This window comes from Carettochelys insculpta, chromosome 1, assembly GCF_033958435.1.
Source record: "Carettochelys insculpta isolate YL-2023 chromosome 1, ASM3395843v1, whole genome shotgun sequence".
NCBI classification, from domain to species: Eukaryota; Metazoa; Chordata; order Testudines; family Carettochelyidae; genus Carettochelys; species Carettochelys insculpta.
This window is the reverse complement of record NC_134137.1, coordinates 219,996,786-220,011,445: the sequence shown is the minus strand read 5'-3', so window position 1 is coordinate 220,011,445 and position 14,660 is coordinate 219,996,786.

Below are 14,660 nucleotides of genomic sequence, written 5' to 3'. Positions count from 1 at the left end.
TCAAATTTTGGCACTCTGCCTTGGAAAGGTTGATGACCCCTGGTATAATCTGTTTTGGCCTCTGACCATTTGTTGCTAGTGAACAGGGGGCTGGGTTTCAAAATTTAATATTATAATAGTGGAACCACAGAAAAGGGAAGAAAAATAAGAAAAGGTCACATAATCTTTTGTTTGTTTGTTTGACTCCCATAAGAAACAAGCTGGAGAGATGCATAGTTAACTGATGGAATGTAGTGAGTAGATTTTTGATAACAAAGCTTCACAGGCTTTCACTTTTGTCTCTCCTTCTGTTAATTTAGCTTTTATTAATATCGGGAAAAGGCTGAGCAAGGGAAACCATGGGTATGTTCCATATAGATTTCACCAATATCACTGTATGTTATGGCTGATACAGCAAAAAGCACCTGCTTTTGTAAACCTTGCTCACCTAATTAGTACTTTTCCATGCAAATTATTCCACTGAAGTTGACACAGCTGCTTGTGGGCAAGGACTGCTTGTATGAGTAGAGTGGATTCTTATTTTGGGGGCCTGATCCTGCAAAAATGTATTCTTCTAAAAGGTCCCATGGACTGCAAAGGGCCTATTCATAAGGATAGTGGCTCACAGAATTGAGCCTTTTATTGTAAATGGGCAGTGTCATTCTCTATAGAATCTGAAGTATTTGGGTATATGTTTAGCATATTTACAGGCCTGTTCTCGTTTAAATACGTGAGAATCGTACCGCTGACTTGAAATGGGAGAAGAATAGAAGCTTTCTGTCTGTAAATTTCAGGCACCAGCTGGTTTTAACAAAACAAAAATTTGGAACAGTGAGGGCATGGGTCAGTCTAGGGCCAAATGTCACACATATTGTCTTCAGTATTTGCCACAGCTAATATTTCCATATATTTTAGAGGTTAATTTTATGACAACTGAATACAGTTAAAGCAGGTGAACTGTGGCCACTGGGATTTGTGGAGGATGTCCATATGTGTGGACAGGCAATGTAAACAAAAAAGAGGGAGGTTGCTGACCCTGAGCTAAAATAAAGTACATCTTGGCCTGGTGAGTAAAATGACAAGTCCAGTGAACTGATTAACTACTTTTTCAGCTGCCTTGAAGTCAGAGTGGGAAGCAATATCCACAATCAGCCAGTACAATGAACTGATTAGCACAAAGACAAAAGACATTAGTTAACAAATAAAGCCACATTTTCTACAAACAAACGCACAAGTGACTGTACCACAGTGAATAATGGTAGTGAGCTAAACTGATCTACAAGAGTTTTGTTTTACTACAAATAAAACAGATTTGTTACCCATACGTTTTTTAGAAATAAGCCTATTGTTGTTTTCATCATTAATATGATACATCTTCTATTAGATGAGCAACTTGAAAACACATCTGGACAAGGGTGGGAGCAGGCCATTGCAGCTAAATTAGCATTTTTCCCCTTCAAACTTCTACTCTTGTCTATGTTTTCATCGGGTCACTATATAGAGGCACCAATGTGTAGGCTTCTCACCTCAGGGACACAGTTAGCAGTTGACCAAATGGTCCCCCAAGTGAGGAGCATCCTTGGAATCCCTCCCCATTTGTTCAACTTTAGAATAATTTATTGTTAATGTGTTTGCCTTTGCAAGTTGCTACTTACACTTCTTATGTCATAAAACACAGGTTCTTTTTATGAATTACAAGAATCCCTCAAAATGCGCAATTTCGAGTTGTGCTTAACTTGTATTAACATAAGTAAAGCGCAACTCAAAATCCTGCTCCCCCTGGCCCTGGCTCAACCCCCGCCCCCAGGAGCCCAGTTCAATGAGCTAAACGAGGTGCGATGAAAATAAAGTTCTCTGAAAGGTTCTGTGAGATTTCACAAAGGTTGAAAACATTCTAGAGTAGTGAAAAATGAACCAACATATGGAACACATGAAACATGTTATTTCAGAAAATTCTGTTTTCTTTGTTGCTAACAACACAAACAGGTGGCTTTTGAGCCTGGCACCCCAGGTAGTCACCTGGGTTGCCTGTCACTAAAGCCAGCCCTGCTCAAGGTTAACTCAATGGAGAATAAGCAAAGGTAGGTGAATACAGCTCAGAAATGGCCATGATAAGATTGCTTTAGACTAATGGTTCCCAACCTTTTCAGTAACCTGGCACGCTTCAATGAGACAAACAGTTCCATGGCACACCCATGTTTTTCAGCTGAATTGATTGCTCATGAACATCACATTTACTTGCCTTGACTATGGCTATGGTCTTACTTGAGAGGTTCGAGACATAGTAGCACATACAAGATAAACAAGAATCAAATGTATTAATGTTTGAAATCTACCACAGAACACACATTGAAAACCACTGCTTTAGATGTTTGCACTGTTAAATAGACTCCATCCTCAGTTTCTTTATGCTCTCCGCGGGGAATACAATAATATGCTCTCCGCGCAAAATAGAATAATCCATTTGGGGTATGTGTCGTCACTGCAATAAAACACTTGTCTCGCTGCTGGCCCATGTCAACTGAGTTTTGATCTCAGGGCGTGGGCTGCTGTGCTATAAAACTGCTGCGAGGAAGTGAGTCAGAACATTTACCCTGCAGTTGTATAGCCTCTCATCCTGAGTCAGCTGCCACAGGCTAACCAGAGCTGTTTTATTGCAGTGTACTCAGGCTCTTGACTAGCCCAATTCCTTCTCTTTTCCTTTCTGAAATTGCTCAATTCCTTAAACCATGTGTTGAGCAGAGGTGGAAAAAGTATCCCAAAAGTTACTTGAGTAAAAGTACAGTTGGTTTCGCTTCTGGGTACTTAAGTACAATCAAGATGTGATGTGATGTGCGTGTGCCAGGATCTGCAACCAAAATCTCAAGAAGAGCCATTTTTTCAAATGCACTTACAAAAATCAGTACATCAAGAGCTGCAATGCACATGAATGCAAGATAGTCTTTAATAAATATATGAAAAATAGTAAAGTCGAACTGTACTTTTTGTAACCGCTATTTTAAGAACAGAGTGCACACAATAATTTTTACCAGTTAGAAAGTTGTTTCCCATCCCCCAGATTTACCTCCCCACCCCACACACTGCACCCCCCTCTCCAGGTTTATCCCCTCTGAACACCAACTGCGACCCCAACCCCAGGTTTAACCCCTTCAGCCCCAAACCCACCCCACAAACCCCAGGATTTACTTGGCTGCACTGAGGAGCTCTGAACACTGCTGCTGCTCCCCATTGCTGCTTCCTTCTCCATGCGGTTGTGCAGCTCCAGCTGGGCAGGCTTGGCCACCCCTTCCCCCCAGCTCTCCTGCAGGCTGACTTTGCCCCAGCTTCCTCTTCTAGGGCTCCCTGCCAGCTTCCCTTCCACCACAGCTGACTGCTTAGCGGGTCTGGAGGCTGCTGCTGCTTAAACACAAAACTAAATGGCAACTGCCTCCCAATCTGCTCATGGACTCACTGGTGGCAGCGCTTGGACCTGCAAGTGGCTCCTTAAAGAGCCACAGGTTGCTGACGTGTGTGTGTGTGAGAGAGAGAGAGAAGCAGCTGAAACATGCTTTGCCTTCTAGCTCTCAACCATAGGGCTTGAGCCTACAGAAGATCATAGAGTTGATAGACAGGAGCCTTGAGGCGCTGTTGGGAGCATGCAGTTCATTGTTATGTTCTACTATGGGCAAGATAGGTGAGAGAAAGAAAGCTGTGCCAAGCATGCATGGATAGGCACTGAGCAACTGCCTTAGAGAGTCAGTTCTTTGGAAAGCTTGGACACATCTCTGTGTCAGAGGGTGATACCGAAGGCTTTGGCAGCTCTCATTTTCGTCTTAAGGTTCCCTTTGTTGCCAGTGCTGCAGATTAGCAATAGACATAGCTGAAAAAGCTAGCATGACTAGCATTCATTGGATTGTATTGAAATGCCTTCTCCCTCGTCATGCCCTGTCTCTAGTCTGCCATTCCCGTATCCACACCGCGGGCACCTAATACCAAGGGGTCTTGATTTCTAGGCAGAGTTCCTAGGCATCAAAACAACCATAATAAGAAAAGGTGAGAATATCTTTTCATGTCGTTGAACATCTGGGTGCATTTTGGTGAAAGTATAAATGCACAGCGCTAGCAGGTATTTTAATCTGGGTAGTTTATTGCTTATTGAAGAAAACTGTATGCAAATATGGGACAAATGTGCATCTCATTTTGTGGCAGCTGCCTTGAATTGGTTGCAAACTGGTTACTTTGGCTATTCATTATTCTGGATGAGTAACCTGCTGGAGTGAATCCTTATGGACTTCCGTAAAGTTATATCAGTATTAGTTTGATTTGTAAAAAAACAAAAAATCTGTTGTCATTGTTAGGCATCTGGGAGATGGCTGCTTGCAGGACTTTTTCTATTTAATGTATTAGATTTTTTTAATGCCTAGCCCAGCAAGGCACCGATCCCTCATCAGAGCCTTTGGGTAGCACTGCTGTGCTACTAAACAAAGAAATAATAATGATATAAAATGTGCCCATCAAAGTTCTCAAAGCACAAGTGGAATAATTAACCTTTCTCTCTCCCTATACAGGACAATGAAGTATTACCAAAACCAGTCTGCCCAATGGGGCAGATTTTATTGTGTTTTAATCTGGTATATAAAATATTGTTAATAATGTTATTCTTCCTTATGCCAAAACACTCTGAAATCATTATGGGTCTGGTTTTTAAAGGGGCTTCACTACAACCACTAATTTTGCACCAACAGTAATCACAGAAGATTATAATTGAAAAATCTTAATTTAAATTACTCTTACATTTTACAGGGTTCTAAATTAATTATATCAACCCAAGACAAGAATCCAGACATCAATGAAAACCTTAGCCTCTGCTCCATGTGCAGCTGTGATTAAATAAAAAGCTAACAAGATATTAGGGTGCTAAAGAAATGGCATGGAAACTAATACAGGTAATGCTATAATTCCTTTCTCTGAACCCACAATGTAGCATCATTTGGAATATCAACTGTGTTCAGAGCTGATTTCTCAGTCTCAAAAAGAATACTGCAGAGCTCAAAGGGGTTAAAGAGAAAAGGGGCAAGAATGATCAAAAGCCTGAAAAGGCTCATATATGAAGAGAAATTGGAAAAACTGGGATTGTTACCTTAGAAAAGAGGTGAATACGATGACCTATCATGAAAGTGTATAAAATAATAATGATCTAGAGAAGGCAGCTTGGAATGTCTGTTCTCACTGTCTTGTAACAGAAGAATAAGCATTGATGACATTAAAAGGTGGGAAATACAAAACTGATAAAAAGAAATATAATTTTCCATGCATGTTAATCTGTGGGATTCACTGCCACATAAATTCATAGCCAGGAATGCATGCAGGGAAAGGGTTGACTCTTACAGAGACAATTCTCTGCAGGGGGTGGACAGGTAAGCCAATGGGAAGAAGAGAGACTTTTTTGAACAAAGAACAATTGCAGTCTGAGGGGTCTTTGTCTGTGTGGCTGCAGAGGAAAACAAAAAGAAATGAATAGTAACAAAGAGGAAGCTGTGCTAGTCTATATGCTATCAAAACAAAAGGCAGTCAAGTAGCACTTTAAAGACTAGCAAAATAGTTTATTTTTGTTTGGAAAGTATCATTTTTGTTTAGAAAGAAATGATTATTCCTAAGCAGCTGGAATGAATCCAGTAAATATCCTGGCCATCTCATGATCAGCTATAGATATATAAGCAGAAGGGAAATGTGTAGTCAGACACAATCAGGTTATGGTTATTTTGAATTTGGTGTGGACTATTATTTTTAGTGGCTCTGGTTAATGACTTGATTCTTTCCCCTGTACTCTGTAACTTTTAAGCTGAATCCCAGGGAAGTAATTCTCTGTGCTGCAATTGGTATTGTAGTAGGAGCTGCAGTGATCTGTATGTTTAAACAGCCTCTCACTGTTCCCCCACCTCCCCGTCTCTCATTGAATGTCTGTGAGATGGCTTTACGTCCCACCCTTTCCTGGAATGTGTGTTGAGATGAATAGACTGTCTGAGCAGCTCCCAGGTAGTCAAAGCTTTTGTGACCCTGATCAGGCAGCAATCACATGCCCAAGGCATGAACGCTGAGCACCTATGCAGCAGAGACCCTGCATGGACACTGCCTGAGATGGGGTTTGACTAACCAGACGTGGCCAAGTCATCTCTAGCCACAGACCAGAAGAAGCACGTCCTTAGAAGGGGAAGGAGCCAGATGCTCAGAGAGCACACTCTCAAGATTGCAGCTCCCAGGAAGGCCCTTGGCCCAGACTGCCTGGCCAGTGGTTGGCCGCATTACATTCCATTGTGCCTCAGGAAGACTTACCTCCATTGTGCCTTCTATCACTGATCTTGGGGAAACTTACCTCACAGAATCCTGACCTCTCCTGTGCTGTGCCTGTCCCGGAAGAATCCTGGGGTGTCCAGTCTCTGGAAGCGTGAGTATGGATATGTGAGTCTGAATGTGACCCCTTCACCCCGCTTTCTTGAGCTTAGTTATCTGTGAAATAAATGTGCTGCTTTCTGCCAAACTCTGATGGGTCATTAGTCCTCTCTAAGCTTAGTAGCTGGCCCAATTTCAGATAACAGGTATAATTGAATAGAAACAGAGAGATAGTCATGTTAGTCTGTGCTCCAACAAAACAAAACAGCAAAAATGATCTGATGAAGTGGGTCTGTGCCACGAAAGCTCGTCACTGAATAAATCATTTTGATCGTTTTTAGGGTATAATTGAGTTATTTTCTCTTGTTTCATGAATAAATTACTTTTTTTTTTTTTAATCAGATGGTTTGATCCCTGTGTCCTGGAGAAGTTTCTGAGTATATTCATGTCTTAGACTGAAAGGCCAACTTTCAGATTACAGCCGTTTTTATCAATCTCTCTCCTAAGGGAAGGTTGAGAGTTGGGATCTTATCCCAAAGGGACATCTCCAAAGCCGCATCTACACGTGCCACCTACTTCAAAGTAGCGGCGCCAACTTGGAAATAGCGCCCATCACGGCTACCCATGTTGGGCGCTATTTTGAAGTTAACATCGACGTTAGGCGGCGAGACGTCAAAGTCGCTAACCCCATGAGGGGATGGGAATAGCGCCCTACTTCGACGTTCAACGTCTAAGTAGGGAACGTGTAGTCGTTGCGCGTCCCGCAACATCAAAAGAGCGGGGTCCTCCATGGCAGCCATCAGCTGAGGGGTTGAGAGACGCTCTCTCCAGCCCCTGAGCTCGATGGTGGCCGCGTGGAGCGGCCCCTTAAAGCTCCCTGCCCCCTGCCTTCCTGTGCAGGAAGCTGAGAGAACGTGCAGGTGGCAGCCCAGACACGTAGCCAGCCTGCACGTCCCTCAGCAGTCCCACACACACCCCACCTGACGCAATGGCTGCCCGCCAGCCCCCCAAGTGCCCCCAGGGGAACCCCCCCACAAGGGGAGCCAGGGCTCCCAGCCCAGCAGCCAGGCGGGGAAGCGGCAGCGGGACCCCTCCTGGACAGAGGCCGAGCTTTGGGACCTGCTGGGGCTCTGGAGCGAGAAGGAGGTGCTCCAGGTAATGTGGGGCAAGAGGCGGAACGTGGATGCGTTCACTTGGCTGGCCAAGGGCCTGGCCGCCCGAGGTCACCCTGACTGCACTCCGGATCATGTCCGCAGTAAAGTGAAGGAGCTGCGGCAGGGTTACGCCCGGGCCTGGGATGCTGCCAGCTGATCTGGGGCCGCCCCCATCACTTGCCCCTTTTACAGGGAGCTCAGGGCCATCCTGGGCCCCCGGCACACCTCCTCCCCTCTGGCCATGCTTGATACCTCGGCCGACGAGCCCCAGCAGGCCCCAGAGGCGGAGTCCGCCCCGGAGGCAAGCCCTGCACCCTGGGGGCCCCCCCAGGAGCCCACCCCTGGGGCACCAGAGGAGGAGGGGGAGTCCTCCTCCAGTGACACCAGCCTGAGGATCGTCCTGCCATCCAGGAGCTCCAGCCGGGCGTCCGCCCCCCGGGTGTAACCCGACTGTGGGAGTGGACCATCAGGTATGTACCCACCCTGGTGTACACCCCTGGGGTTGAGGGGCGGGGGTAATAGATATGAGCAGGGCCCTCCACATGCCCAGATGACCATGGCCCCAAGGACAGCAGTGGCATGTCCCTTAGAAGAGTGCATCAGCCCCTGCCCCCCCCAGCACGACAGTGCCATGCCCCATCCTCGGGGCTGGGGGGAGCGTAACCTCTAGGGTCCCCCGGGGGGAAGGGGGTGGGACACCCAGCAGCAGCAGCATCAGCAGCATGTGATGGAGTGGGGGGAGTGCAAATGCGAGACTCAGGCTACATATGAGAAACAAGCAGAATAGTTCCCAGTGGCTAAGGATGACCTTGGGGCTACAACTGGCAGGTTACACCTCTGCCCTGAACAAAGAGGAGGGAGGAGCCGAGCTGGGTTTGAATTGGGGGCGGCAGTTAGAGGCTAGGGGAAGGGAGAGCTAGAAGGCAGCCAGCCTGAGGAGGGGGAAAGCTACACCCCAGAGGGGCACCCCTCGGGGTCTTCTCCCCAGGACGGGTTGGAATGACTGTCTCTGACTGCTGTGCTGTCGCTTCTGTGAGAAACTGGGCATCTGTTGCCTAATAAACCTCCTGTTGTACCTGCTGAGTGAGAGTCACTCCTGCCAGCGGACAGGGTGCAGTGCAGGGGGACCCCTGAACCCCATCACAGCAGCATCTCCCGGGGACAGGGATGGGGAACCAGCAGGAGAGGGGTGGGGGGACAAGGGCCACGGCTCAGGGCCCACACTAACGGCTGTCTCCATTCTTCTTTCCCCCTCCTGTGTTCTGCAGCTGCACCATCGGAAGGACCGGAGAGTGCCAGCGAGGTGTCAGTGGTCCCGGACAGCCCCCCGGGGCCATCACTCCAGGCCAGCCCCTCAGCGGAGCACCGACCAGCCCCACGGCGGGGAAGACGGCGGACCCAGCACCACCACCCAATGGCGACGGACCCCCAGCTGCTGGCCCTCCACCGTCGGCAGCTGGAGGTCACCGAGCAGCAGCTGCGGGTGGAGGAGCGCCGCCTCCAGCTGCAGGAGCGGGCGCTGGCCTGGCGCCAGGAGGCATGGGGGGCCTTCATGCGGACCTTCAATCGTATCGCCAACTACCTGGCCCCCCATGCCGCGCCGGCCGCCGCTGCGCCCGCCCTGCCTGCTCCAGCCGCTGCTCCAGCCGCTGCTCCAGCCGCTGCACCGTCTGCCATCACACCGCCACCCGCCACTGAGGGCCCTTCTGCCGAGGGGGACCTGGGGCCAGCTGACACCCGCCGGCCGTATCTACCGGTCTGCCCGGCCCCCAGCCAGCCCCGGCCAGGGCTGCGGCCGAGGCGGGGATCCTGGCCGCCCACCCCCAGCGCTGGACATTAGGGGGTGTGGGAACCAGGACGTGGCCCCCCGCCACCCCCTTTGTATATATTCCCCCCACTGTTATGTTCTTTTGTAAATAGTTTGTATATTTGACCCCTGTTACTATGCTGATCCTTGCCCCCCCATGTACATAGTTCTCCCCTTTCATCTTATCTTATTTATAATACATATATATATGTTAGATTTTGCCTGTAAATAGTTAGTCTTGTTGATAATAATAATAAGAGTTCTACAGATATTTGACTTGACGAACAACTGTCTGCTTTTATTTACAAGAAAAGTCGGGGGGGGGTGCTCTTGGGTGCTCTGTGGTGTGGGCGTAGGGGCAGAGAGTGTTGTGGAGGATGGGGGGTGGCAGTGGGGGGCCTGCCAGCGTTCACCCCGCAGCCTCATCGAACTGGGCCCACAGGGCCTCCCAGACCCGGGTCCCTTCGGGGTCCACCTGGTGACTGGGGGCAGCGGGTGGCTGCACATCGGCCCTGCCGGCCTCCACAGCCCAGCCGTGAAAGAAGGCCCCCCCCTTGCTCTCCACCAGGTTGTGTAGGGTGCTGCACGCGCCCACAATCTGGGGGATGTTGGTGGGGCCCGCATCAAGGCGGGTGAGGAGACAGCTCCAGCGCCCTTTGAGGCGGCCAAATGTGCACTCCACCACCTGGCGCGCGTGGTTCAGGCGCTGGTTGAAGCGCTTCTGGATGGCTGACAGATGGCCCGTGTACGGTTGCATGAGCCAGGGCCGCAGGGGGTATGCCGCATCTGCGATGATGCAGAGGGGCATGGTGGTGTCCTCCACAGGGCTCTCCCGCTGGGGGATGTAGGTCCCCGCCTCCAGCCGGCGGCACAGGCCTGAGTTCTGGAATACCCGGGCGTCGTGGGTGCTGCCAGGCCAGCCCACATATATGCCCAGGAAACGGCCCCGGCTGTCCACCAAGGCCTGGAGGACCACTGAGTGGTAGCCCTTCCTGTTTAAGTAGCGTCCTCCACTGTGTTCTGGGGTGCGGATGGGGATGTGAGTCCCATCCAGAGCCCCGAAGCAATTGGGGAAGCCCAGGGTGGCAAAGCCCGCGATGGCGGCATCCGGGTCCCCAAGCCTCACGAGCCTGTGGAGGAGCAGGGCATTGATGGCGCGGACAACCTGCAGGGGAAGCACATGGGAGAGCGCCAATGAGGGGTGTGCAGGGTGTGTGTGGCCCTCCCCTGCCAGGGCCTCCCTCCCCTCCCCTCCCTTGCCAGGGCTGCCTCCCGCCATGGGTCCTCTTACCTCCATGAGGACAGCCCCGACAGTGGCCTTGCCGATGCCAAACTGCTGGCCCACGGATCGGTAGCTGTCTGGAGTGGCCAGCTTCCAGACAGCGATGCTGACTCGTTTCTCGACACTGAGGGCACGCCGCATGGCGGTGTCCTGGTGCCTCAGTGCAGGGGTGAGCCACTGGCATAGCTCCAGAAATGTCTGCTGGCTCATACGAAAGTTCTGGAGCCAGCGGTTGTTGTCCCACTCTCCGAGCACCAGCCGCTCCCACCAGTCGGTGCTCGTGGGGTAGCTCCACAGCTGGCGGCGTGTGTGGCTGGGGGGCGGTGCTGCAGGGTTGGGGGTTGCGTCCTCCTCCCCTGCGGGCAGCTCCTCCTCTGTGGCAAGGAGGTGCTCGGCTGCCTCCTGCATGGCATGGAGCAGGGCGAGCACTGCTCCTGCAGGGGCAGCTGTGTGGACTTCTGGTGGCTGCTGCTGCTGCTTGGGGTCTATGCCTGCGTCGCTCGAGGTGTGCGTGCCTGTGGCTCTGCAGACCGCGTGCTGTGCAGGCTGCGTGTGTCTTGGAGGGGCCCTTTAAGGGAGCGGCTAGCTGTTGCCCCGGAAGCGCTAGTCCGCCCTGTGACCCTGTCTGCAGCTGTTCCTGGCACCCTTATTTCGATGTGTACTACTTTGGCGTGTAGACATTCCCTTGCAGCGCCTATTTCGATGTGGTGCTGCCCAATGTCAATGTTCAACATCGACGTTGCCAGCCCTGGAGGACATGTAGACGTTATTCATCAAAATAGCCTATTTCGATGTAGCGTTCACGTGTAGACGTAGCCCAAGTGTGTCTTCCTGGGTTAAAGGGACTTTTTTTTTTTTTTAACTGGGGTGGTAGCAGCTACCTCCGAGGGTGAGGGAATCTGTGATCTTGGGCAATTTTTTAAGTAGAACCTTTATAGGCTAGGTATTTTTAAGGTTTGGCAGGCCCCCACTTTCTGCACTTGGAGTGTCAGATTGGGGAGGCAGCCCTGACAGTCATTAAGGACTAGAACCTGATAACAGTCACAAAGGGATTAGACATTTATATGGATATTAGAGTTACAATAATTGACAATGAAAAATTGGAAGGGATATTACATTATGGCTGTGTCTACACTTGCCCCCTACTTCGAAGCGGGTATGGTAATTAGCCTGATCAGAGAATACTAATGAAGTGCTGCAATTCATATGCAGCACTTCATTAGGCTAATTCACCCCGTGGCAACTTCAAAGTGTCAGACTTCACATAGTAGCCTTCTCATAGGTCTCACCTGGATCTGTCATATTTAGAGATTAGCTTCAACCATGAAACACAAGGGCTATGCCTACACTTGCCCCCTATTTCGAAGTGCCTGCGGCTACATGGCATGCCAGCACTTCAAAGTTTGACACTTGGAAGTTGCTGTGGGGAGAATTAGCCTAATGAAGTGTTGCATATTCATTGCAGCACTTCATTAGTATTCTCTGATCAGGCTAATTACCGTATCCCCTTCAAAGTAGGGGGCAAGTGTAGATATAGCCCTTGTGTTTCAGGGTTTAAGCCAATCTCTAAAAATGACAGATCTAGGTGAGACCTATGTGAGGGGCCAGTCATTCCATGTCTGCCTGCTGCATGGGTCCTGCAGCATCTGGGACCGACCATTGTTCGAGGCAAGGCACTGGCCTACAAAGATCTTTGATCTAATCTAGTCTGACAATTCCTATGTTCCTGGCTTTTTTAAATGAGACCCAATGTATATTGTTTGAGCTAAGGACTGTGGAATTTTCAGACACTGGCATTTCTGGCTGAAGATAAGGATTGTGTATGACTTGTTGATAGCTTTGACATTGTGTATTCTGTGTAATTTATCTTTTTCTGGCTGAAATCTTCTGAGGTCATGTGTATTGCTAACGTGAACTAATTTTAATTTCTGAATGTGTTCCCTTGCACAGCTGTAATGTGAGGTGAGATGCTAAGATAACGTGATCACTTACAATGCTGTATTTTTGGGAAATTATCCTGCCCCTGTGTGGGAGGCTATGTTTGGATGTGTAAATGCCACAGAGATCAACAAAGGGCTAATGAGACCAATTGCCTGACCTTGTTGCACTTGGAGATGGTGTGGGATTCAATTCAGTGGCAGACCCAGCTGGGGAGGAGATGGATGGTTTCCATAAAGGAAGAAGCTCAGAAAGTGCTTGAGGAAGAGATTGGAATCTCAATCCTGTAACACAGGCGGGTAGAAAGGAGCTGTTGTTATTGTTTGGTTTTAGAGATCTGGGGAAAAGCCTTGAACTGACATAAAATCCCAGGGGAGACAGAAGACTTCTGGTTTGCTTCATATTTTAATATCCGTGGGAAGACTCCAGAAGGACTTAGCTGAGGCGGGGCGGGGGTGGGAAGAGGTCAGTGTGGGAGAGTTGGCCAAGAAAGGCACAGGGCTGAATAAATGAAAAAGGGAAAGCACACAGGTTTTTATCGTGTGACATCTAAGTTGTTAGTTAGACCAGTACAATGGGCTACGTGGAGTCTAAATACTTATGCCAGTTTAGAATTGGCTGAATACGAGCCACAAAAAGATGCACTGAAACCAAAATCAGGATGTCAGTATAGGGGTTTGTTTTGGTTTCAGAATTGGTTTAGAAATTGCCTTTAAATTAAATGGTCTCATGTTGATAAGGCCAAGAATATGCTACATTCTTTCGGTAGCAGAGCCTGGTGGTGGATGTCAGCCCGGGTATGTAGTCAGAGTGATGACTTGCATTTTAAGTCCCCTTTGTTGACCAAGGACGTACACGACTTGAATACTGAAAAGTGCAGCTCCCTTTGACCAGAGTACCCGTTTTTCAGAGTGGGAGGCCAATGACTTTTTTTTCAGTATAATTTGTAAAAAATACATTTCAAATGTGCTATACTTAAAGGACAGATGAGGTGTTATGGTATGTGTTTTACACAGCTAACTCTTTTTACTCATGGGACTAGCCTCGGCTTTGTTCTGTTTAGATATACAGATCTTTGTGAGCTTTAACCATGTGAAGTAGATCTCTGTCATTGTAAACTGTTGAACTAAACTTCTCCCTATGATTACTGTGACTTTACCCTCCTGCCCCCAAGTCTGTCCTATCTGATGCTGCAGCTAAAGTATCTTCTCCCACAACTCTGTACCCTTCACTCCTCAAATACCGCCATAGATTTTGGTTGCATTCAAACTCCTTGTCCTTCCCTTCCTATCTCTATGAGCCATCCATGCATTTGCTTAGCCTGCTCTTATATCCCTGTTCTCCAATTACCATTAATCCACACCTTCCAAATCCTCTTACCTCACTGGGCCCTTCTCCCATTTTCTGCCTCACACCTCCCATACGCTGGGGCCTGTACCAGGAACACTGGCCCTGTCCGCATCTATAAAGTGCCTTTTCTCTCGTCCCTGAATCCCTCCTTTAAAACTCAGCTCAGTAAACCAGCTTCTCACCAATAATCCCCATGCCTTTCCCCTCCAGAGCTGCCCCCTGTGCTGCCTTGTACATGTTCTTGCCAAACTTAGATAGTGAGCACTTAACAACAGGACATATTTTATCTGTTGTAACATGCCATGTAACTTCAAGGTGTTACAGAATTGTTAGCCAAAGGAACTGTTTACTGTGTATACCTGGAAAAGCTCATCTATGTTGTAGTTGGTGCTGCTACTACTACTGCTATGACCAGTAGAGGTCATGCACACTCTAGCAAATGCATACTCTCTGTTACTTATCTCGCAAATCTGTTTCATACTTTAGAAATCACTCATCTGGCAAATATCAGAGAGGTAGCCAAGTTAGCCTGCATCTTCAAAAACAACAAGAAGTCCTGTGGCACCTTATAGACCATCTGGCACATGTCCCAAGTTCATCAGGACCGAGAGCCATCACAGGCCAGGTGGCAAAGGTGGGAGGGGCCCGTCCAACAAGAGTGAAAGGATGGGGTTAGAGCAGTCACCTGCCCCCCTAGTTCCCTCAGAGCAGCTCAGTAGTGCAACAGCAGCATTTCAAAGGGGCCTGGAGCTCTGGTGGTTGCTGCTTGGTCAGTGGTGAT